Here is an 8,803-nt window from a genome sequence, read left to right on the forward strand (position 1 = left end):
TCGCCCTCCCTAGTAAGTCTTTCTTTCTCTTCTCTGTCAATGTCACTCTCCATTTTCTTCAACACTCAGTTCTAGACTCTTCCTCATGATAGTTCCTGTGATCAATCATCCTTTCCAGGAAACTGAATTCTTAATTTGAATTCCTATAGCATTCTCTAACAATATGAGTATCTTCTGTCCTAAATAAATTGTAAAATCCTCATGGGCTGACTGTATCTTCTAATTTCTTTAGCAATTTTTAATTTTAAAAAGTTCTGCTCATAATGGGTACTTCATAAATACTTTATGACTTAAAAAAGCCATTAAAACTGTTAACTTTCCTAGTCTGGCTAAAAAAAAGACACTCTCAGTAAAGTCCCACAGTTGTCTCTAGAATAAGAAATATGTGACTGGCTACTAGCCAAGTAGTGGTACTTTTTCTACTGCTAGAAGAGTATAAATGGCAGGAGCTTGGGTGACATGGCTCTCCCTATCGCTCTGTCTCTTTCTTGTGGATGCACACAAAGAGGCTCTGAGTCATTTGATCAGTGTGGTTCGAAACTGAATAACCCTTCCGTTTTCTTCCCTTCCTCTAACTCATCAAAGTTCTTTCTTATTCAGAGATTCGTTATTCATAGTACCTGTTGTAACTCTGCTAGACTGTGAATACTCAGGGAATGTTGACTCATGTTTGATGAATGCATATGTGAATGATCAGCAGAGTTCTTTCAAGGGAGAGCAAAACTAAAGGCTGAGAAATAGCAGGTATCAGTACTAGGATTTTAAGCCTTCTGGCTCTAGCAGTATCAGAATGCTGTCTATGGCCCTCACCAAGTGTCATTTTTGTGTTGCTCAAAAAGGAATGATTGGTTCTCAAGACTTGTAAAATCTCAAAAGCTCACAAAGTCAGGTGAAAAGTTGCTTAGGACTTACCTCATGAGTACCTTTTCCCAGTCTCAACACTCACATCTTCCTGTGGCATGACAGGGCTCAGACACAGCCTGTAAGTGCTAGGTTTGTTCCTTCATTGATCAAAGTCAACACAAAAGGCTAACAGGAAGGAAGGAGGAATTAGAGGCAGACACCATTAGGTTATCAATTTGTAACTACACCTTTTTCCATGGCTGGAAATAACCCTGATTAGGATAGTGTTATGGTGAATTCTATGTGTCAACTTGACTAGGCCTAGGGGTGCCCAGATTAAGCAGTCTTTCTGGGTGTGTCTGTGAGGATGTTTCCAAATGAGATTAGCATTTTAATCGGTGGACTCAGTCAAGCAGATTACCCTTTCCAGTGTGAGAGGGCGTCATCTAATCCATTGAGGGCCTGAATAGAACAGAAGAACAGAAGGCAGAAGAAGGAGGAATTCGTCCCTTTTGCTTCCTGCCTGCCTGCCTGCGAGCTTGGCATCGGTCTCCTCCTGCTGTTGGAGTGGGATTTATGTCATTGGTGCCCCTGGATACTGGGCCTTTGGACTCAGATTGGAATTTACACCACCAGCGTCTGTTGGTCTCGAACCTGCAGATGATGGGACTTCTGAGCGTCCATAATTGTATATATTTATATTATATAGATATATAATATATATGTACCTATGTATCTAAGGGTTCCATTCCTGTGGAAAACTCTGACGAATACAGATGACTTTAGTGTGACTTCTCTAGGCGTCTGATTTTTCTAATCTGAAATATTAAACAGTGGGATCTCTTTCCATGGTTAAAGGGTATTGTCTATGATTCTGGAGAGGAAAGAATTTGACCAGAGTTTGTAAATGATTTAATGATTAGGAAATACATCCTATCAAGACTTAGGAATTAATATTATTTGAATTTATATTATTTAGTCTGGAGGGGGAAAAGGAATGAAGAGTACCTTTATAATGTTTTTAAAATATAAGAAAATTTGTTGACCAGTTATTCTCAATTTCACCTGAAAATAGAGGAAAAATAAGGAATGAATTTCAAAACACCATGGGGAATGTAAGACTGACTTTTCTGCTACTTTAGATAGTGGTTCTCAAATTTTAATGTGCATAAAACCCCCAGGAGCTTCTTTAAGATGCAGGTTCCTGGCCTCTAAACTTAGCAGTTCTGACTTGGTGGTTCTGGGGTGGAGCCTATGAATCTGTATTTTAATTTTTTTTTTCCCAAGCCAAACTGTATCGAGCTTTATTAAAGACACTTTCTGTAAACAATCATAGCATTTCAGGCAGGATATGGGCAGACAGTCGTTGACAGTATACAACAACTTTCAAACTCCCTTCTTCAATGGACTACCAAAAATCAGAAAACCACTATTAAAACTTAATGAAGTCTTCATCTGATGCTCTGAACAGGAAAAGTTTAGAGTGAGGGTTGACATTTCACATATAGCATGTTGTTTAACAACTTTTCACAAGCCAACTCTGACTTTCAGAAAGTGAAATGAAAATGGCAGAATTTATCTGAAGATCCATAATCTAGAAACGGAACCACTGCTGTTTTGACAGGTGCCATCTCAGTGGCATCACTGGAAAGTCCAGATTGCCTGACACACTGGTAACCAATGACTGGGGGTCAGGTCCCAACAGATGTCTGGGCTTAAGGGAGTTAAGTCTATGCTGAAGGAGGGAAAGGGAGAAGAGGACATAAAAACGAATTTGTTTTTCCATACCACAAGGCTTTTGTGTCAAGGTGGCCATGTGTGTTAAAGTCAAGGAATCCCTCCTCCTGGGAGCCAAGAGGAAGTCTCTCAAAACTAGAAGGGAAAGGTATTTTCCCCACATCAATCCAGCTTCAGAGACATTGCCCCTTCAGACAGCATTCAGTGACATATGCCCCTTCCCCCGAAAACAACAATGAAGTGTTCTGTCTGCTAACAACACAGCTTAAAAAAAACAAAAGTAAAGCAAAATTCTGCATTTTTATAAAACTTGATAAAAAATAGTATTTCAAACTGTACAGTCACCAGAAGTACACAGTTATCCAAAATGCATACACTTCACTTGGCATCTCCAGCACCTTCAGCTTTCTGTGCCTGGTCTGTTTTGGCATCTCCATTTTCTGCAGGATTAGTCCCCTCCTTGCCAGCATCAGCTTTTCCCTTTCTCCCTTTGGGTACCTTCTCTTCCTTCTTTGCAGGGGCCTTTTTAGGCTTGGGCTCTGGCTTTGGAGGAGCAGGTTTAGCAGACAACCTCGCAGATCTTCTCTGTGGTTCATCCTTCACCTTGGCTTTATCTCCTTTAGCATCCCCTTCAGCCTTTCTCTTGGGCATGACGGTGGCAGTGACAGCGGCGGGACACAGGCGCTGGGCACGGGATGCAGCGGTGCGTGGGCTTTGGTTGGTCCAGAGGCCGGTCTCGCCTCTTCTTTTTCACACTGCTCCTGTATGTTAACTTTAATTAAATTAATTAATTAATTTATTATTTATTTATTTATTTTGGAGACACAGTCTTGCTCTCTTGCCCAGGCTGGATTGCAGTGGCATGATCTTGGCTCACTGCAACCTCCGACTCCCAGGTTGAAGTGATTCTCCTGCCTCAGCCTCCTGGGTAGCTGGGATTACAAATGTGAGCCACCGTGCCTGGCCTGAATCTGTATGGAGTGCAGTGGTGCTATCTCAGCTCACTGCAACCTCCGCCTCCCGGGTTCAAGCGATTCTCCTGCCTCAGCCTTCTAAGTAGCTGGGATTACAGGCCCCCACCACTATGCCCAGCTAATTTTTTTTTGTATTTTTAGTAAAGATGGGGTTTTACCATGTTGACCAGGCTGGTCTTGAACTCCTGACCTTGTGATTCTCCCGCCTTAGCCTCCCAAAGTGTTGGGATTACAGGCATGAACCACCATGCCCAGCCCTGAATCTGTATTTTTAATAAGCCCCTAACCCCCCAAGTTGAAATAAGGTGGATTGCCCTTAAATCATACTTTGAGAACTGCTGGGGTGGATGGCTGAATAGAGTGAATTCTTAGGGAATTCATTGAGCTTTTCTTCTCTAGAACACTTTATAAAGTTATTTTTGTTTTATTTTATTTCACTTAAATACAGGAAAGCTTATCATTTGTTTAGGAGGTTGTACTAAGTTGAATAGTATCTCTCCAAAATTCATGCTCTCTCCAGAAATTCAGAATGTGACCTTATTTGAAAATACAGTCATTGCAGACATAATTGGTTAAGATGAGATCATATGGGGGTAGGAGAGGCCTTTAATCCAGGGTGATTGGTGTCCACATAAGAAGAGGATGGGAGACACAGGGAGAATGCCATGTGGCAATGGAGGCAAAGATTGGAGTGTGATGCATCTATAGGCCATAGTATGCCAGGGATTTCTGGCAAACCACCAAGACATGGGAGGATCCTCCCCTAGAGCCTCCAGATAAGGCATGACCTTGCTGACACTTGATTTCAGCCCTCCAGCCATCAGAACCATGAGAGAACATATTCCTATTCTTTGAACCCAAACATTTGTGGTGTTTTGTCACAGCAGCCCTAGGAAACAAACATAGGGAGTTTGAATATAATCCTGCCACTAGGCAGAGCAATAGATGAGCTCTCAAGATGGGCATTTATTGTTTTATAGGCTTGTTCACTCACATTTTGAAGGGTAGGTATTCAAATATTTGCAACTGTCATGAACCAGACAGAGGTTTATCAATATTCATAACATCTTTTCCCTAAACTATACCTTAAAACCTACCCTATATGATTTTAATTATCTGAGACAAATGGGCTTTTGAATTTTTGTAAGATTAAAGAAGTAAATGCATTTATTTTTGATAATAAACAGAACACCTCAAATGTTCATGCCAGAAAATAAATCATTTTGAGGTTGGGTTGTCAGTCATGAACAGATTTGAAGTCACTTTTTCCTCTTAAAATTCTAGAAGTTAATTTCAAGGATAAATCAGATTTTTCCATTGATTTGAAACAATGAAATTTTGTGTGGGAAGTTTACTTACTTGAATGAGACTTCTATAACTTGGACATAGAAGAAAAACTCATGCAAGAAATTGAAGTTATTTTCCTATAATACATGTTAAAAGAATCCTTCTTTTTTGGTAGCTGCTTTGTAATTGTTAAATTTTACTGACAGATTTCACTTCTGAAGACTGAACTCCGCTTATATTCTGTGGCTGTTCATTTTTTAGTGAACTTATCATCTAAAAGCCATAGGTTTGCTGGCATTTAACTTGCAATCTCCTACTTCCCAGATAGGTGCTGTATTATGGTGTAACATGATAGAGAAGGGGCAAAGAACTTGGCTTGTTGCTGGCATATCAGTTCTTTCCATTAATAAAACACTCAACTGAGTCATTTTCTCTGGCCACTTTTCCCCTGTAAAAAAAACCTAAATCAAAGAACGGGACTGCTTTTATTGGCAAAACAGTAGATAAATCAGGGATGTAAAAATGCAAGAAGGATTCAGTACAAGCACTACCCAGAGTGGACTTGCTGGGTGAAAGGTTTATTCTGTCAGTTTTCCTCTTGAGACACTTAGGTTTAAGGAAATGTTTGCACTGTTCTAGAGAATAAGTTGGCTCTGTGTTTTCTTTTGTGTTTAGGCCACTCTGGAAGTAATTCCTCTGGGCACAATTATCTAACATATGGTGATTTAGAAAAAGCTCAAAGCAAAGGTCATTTGGATGTTTTAGGCAGGAAAGAAGAAAATCCATCTTGGAGAATAAAAGGAAGTCAGAAAGGGCTGAGGTACAACTTATGGTCAAAGGGATGTGAAAAGGAAAAATGAGGTAGATATCAAGCAAACATTGCAACAGAAGCCTTTTGTTTTTGCTTTTGTTTCTGTTTATTTTTGCATGAGGAGTGTGCACTTATAGATGAAAGCAAAGGCTATATCAGAGAAGTTTGGTGCTGGAGATGGCATGAAAGAGATCAAGTCCAGTGTGTGACCCATGTGTGTGGCCTATGCCACTGAGCAGGACCCTGTGAGCAAGTGAGCCCCATACCTGGATCTGGTTTAATGCTCCATTGTTGTTGCTTTGAAATTCTTCATTTTAACATTAGGCCTTATCTTTTTATTATGAGCTGGATCTGCAAATAATGTAGCAAGTTCTTAAAAAAAAAAAAAAGGTCAATTCTCAACCCCCCCACCCCCCCCGCTTTTTTTAGGTGAATAAATTAGGTCCAGAGAGGACAAATGACTTGTGTGGTGGAGCCAGAAATAGAGCCTGGCTTCTTGGGTCAAAACTGCAAATGAATTCACATTCAAAGTGTCTAAACAAAGAGAAGTGCTGCTTTCACCCTTTTGTTGAAAAGAAACTTCCTCATGCATCATAAATGAGCCAAATAAAACACTGAAATAATCTAAAAGGAAGAAAGATCTGGATATGACTGGATAGGAAGACCTCACATTGAGTTTTCAAGTCACTTCTAAAAAACCTGAACTGCCATACTCCTCCCTTCAGCATCAGCCCTCACATCACTCTCTGAGGCCAGGGAATTCTGGCACTCATTGCCTTCTAACCCAAAGGGCCATGTTGTCATTAAGTCTAAGCAGAGGATCAAGCTAATTGCTGTTTGGGTGCTGTGGAAACTGGCTGTCCTGCATTATGTACCTTGATCACTGGTGCTGTCCTAGTAAAATAAATTAATTTCAATAATGGTGCACTTGTCTTCTTGCAGGGCCAGGAACAGAATGAAGATCAGTGCAGCATCAGTCAAGCAACGACCAACACTAAACAGCAGAACAGAGTGTCATGCAGTAGCAAGCGGTTGCCTCACTTCAAAAAGGGAGCCAAACTCGGAGCAGAGCAGCCTGAGGAGCATTCTCACTGAACAAACATGTCTCCAGAACTGCAGTGCTCTGTATCTCCAGGCTGACACTGCTATCAGAATGAAAACATTTGGTGGATTCTAGATGAAGCAAGCTGCATTAAATAGTTGGTTTTTAACTTCCTTTAAATATTTGAACAAAAGAGCTGCCTTTAATCACCAACCCCCAAACAACTCTCCACAACTTTCTGGTGATAAACAACATCTGTAGAAATAAAAAGGTAGGTTTGCAAGCAAGGCGCTGTGGCTCACATCTGTAGTCCCAGCTACTCAGGAGGCTGAGGTAGGAGGATGGCTTGAACCCAGCAGTTCAAGGCTGCAGTGAGCTATGATCACAACTTTGCACTCCACCCTGAGTGACAGAATGAGACCTTCTTTTTTTTTTTAAAAAAAAAAAAAAAAAAAAAAAGTTAGGTTTGCGACTCTGCCTGGGGGTTGCCAACTGAAATTCTATTGGGCCAGAATGGGCAAAAGAATTCTCAAAACACTTTTTCCCCCATGAGAAACATCCTACTTAGAATACCTTGGTGTACTCAGAGATGAATAGGTAGGCTGGTGTTAGCTGATTCACAGAGAAAAATGATGTCTGAAATAACCCAATTCATTGCCAGATTCAAGGAACTTGATAAGAATTAGCTCTCTTTCTGATGGACTGCTTACTCACTACAATTTGAAGAGGTGGCAGGGATTTTACTGGGAAAGAGGAGTCAAGTGTTTAGAAAATACAGCTCAAGCTCTTTAATAAACGAAACATTCCAGATTTTCTCAAGTGTCTGGTGAGGGTGTGGAAGGGTGAGGCATCAGATACTTTTCATGTGCAGGTCAAGTAGAGAGAAGGGGAGTGTGGAAATGCAAGAAAACAAACTTAAGACATTTATCTTGGCAGGATTTTTACATCATAACATCTTGGAGCTGAAAAACACTCTGAAACTCCACTCACATTTTATAACTGAGAAAACTGAGGTCCAAGGAGATTGTTAATACTTGAGGCCACTTGGCCAGTTAGAAACAACCACGTCACTAACCTCCAAGTGTTGTCTTCTTGCATAAAATGTGCCACCTGCGTAAGTGCTAAGTGGGGAGAGGCTCTGGGAGGAGGAAGGTGGTCTCTGTTAAACACTGAGGCATGGTAACATTCACTTCGGGTGTCTTGGTGGCTCAAAGTGCAGATCTTGGGACTGAATTTCCGAGCTGGCTTGGGGTTTTGGTTGCTGCAGAAGCTAAGGAGGACTCATGCCAAGCACCTTTCTCAAATCACTCCACATCATGACCGCAAGGGTAGACAGCAAAAGGAAAGAGAGCTGATGGCCCTGAGCCACTCTGAAAGGCTGGGTCTCCATAACCACAGAAGCAATAGCAGCCACAGTGATACTACCAGAGGTGCAGACTACTTTCTCTGAGTTCCATTTCTGAAAGCTAGATTTCTTTTTTTTTACCTCTGGAACACTGAGCCCCTAATCTGCCCAGGTTTGGATGAACAACTGAGAGGAGAAGGTAGAAGTAATACATAGTGAAGCAACTGTTACCATCGCGTGTATGTAGAATCAGCTTCTGCAAGGGAGCTGTCATGGAGCAGCTGGCTGTGAAATACGAGAATCTGGGAGGACAAATGAATCTCTTCCCACTAACCCAATACTGGTAATAACTACTGTTTTCCTAAGGGTTTTAATTTCATCTAGTTGGTTTAGAAATGAAATTATGCTAGTCACAATAGTACTACTGCCTCTGGACCTGGCTGGTTGTTATACAGAAACATTTTAGCACCTAGCAACCTGGAGGAGTTAATTGTGTATAGGGTTTACCATCTACTCATTGTCACAGGATTTCTAAACCTATAAAAGTTGCTTTTGAAATATTTTCCTTAAAGCATACAAAATTTAGCTAAACCACTATTAATGGTGACCATTTGCATTAATATAATAATAATTTGTCATAATTACATGCATTCCCAGTTATTGCAAGTTATATTCAAAATTTGATTTTCCCATAGTGAGAATATCAACCACCAGCCTGGGCAACATGGTGAAATTCCATCTCTACAAAAGAAAAATACAAAAAT

General features: G+C 40.7%; 1 pseudogene; it reads right to left on the bottom strand.

The window, feature by feature from the left end:
* Nucleotides 1-1,976: 1,976 nt before the first annotated feature.
* LOC119628317 (non-histone chromosomal protein HMG-17 pseudogene) lies at nucleotides 1,977-3,763 on the bottom strand (annotated as a pseudogene).
* Nucleotides 3,764-8,803: the final 5,040 nt, after the last annotated feature.

This window comes from Chlorocebus sabaeus, chromosome 4 (genome assembly GCF_047675955.1).
Source record: "Chlorocebus sabaeus isolate Y175 chromosome 4, mChlSab1.0.hap1, whole genome shotgun sequence".
Taxonomy (NCBI): domain Eukaryota; kingdom Metazoa; phylum Chordata; class Mammalia; order Primates; family Cercopithecidae; genus Chlorocebus; species Chlorocebus sabaeus.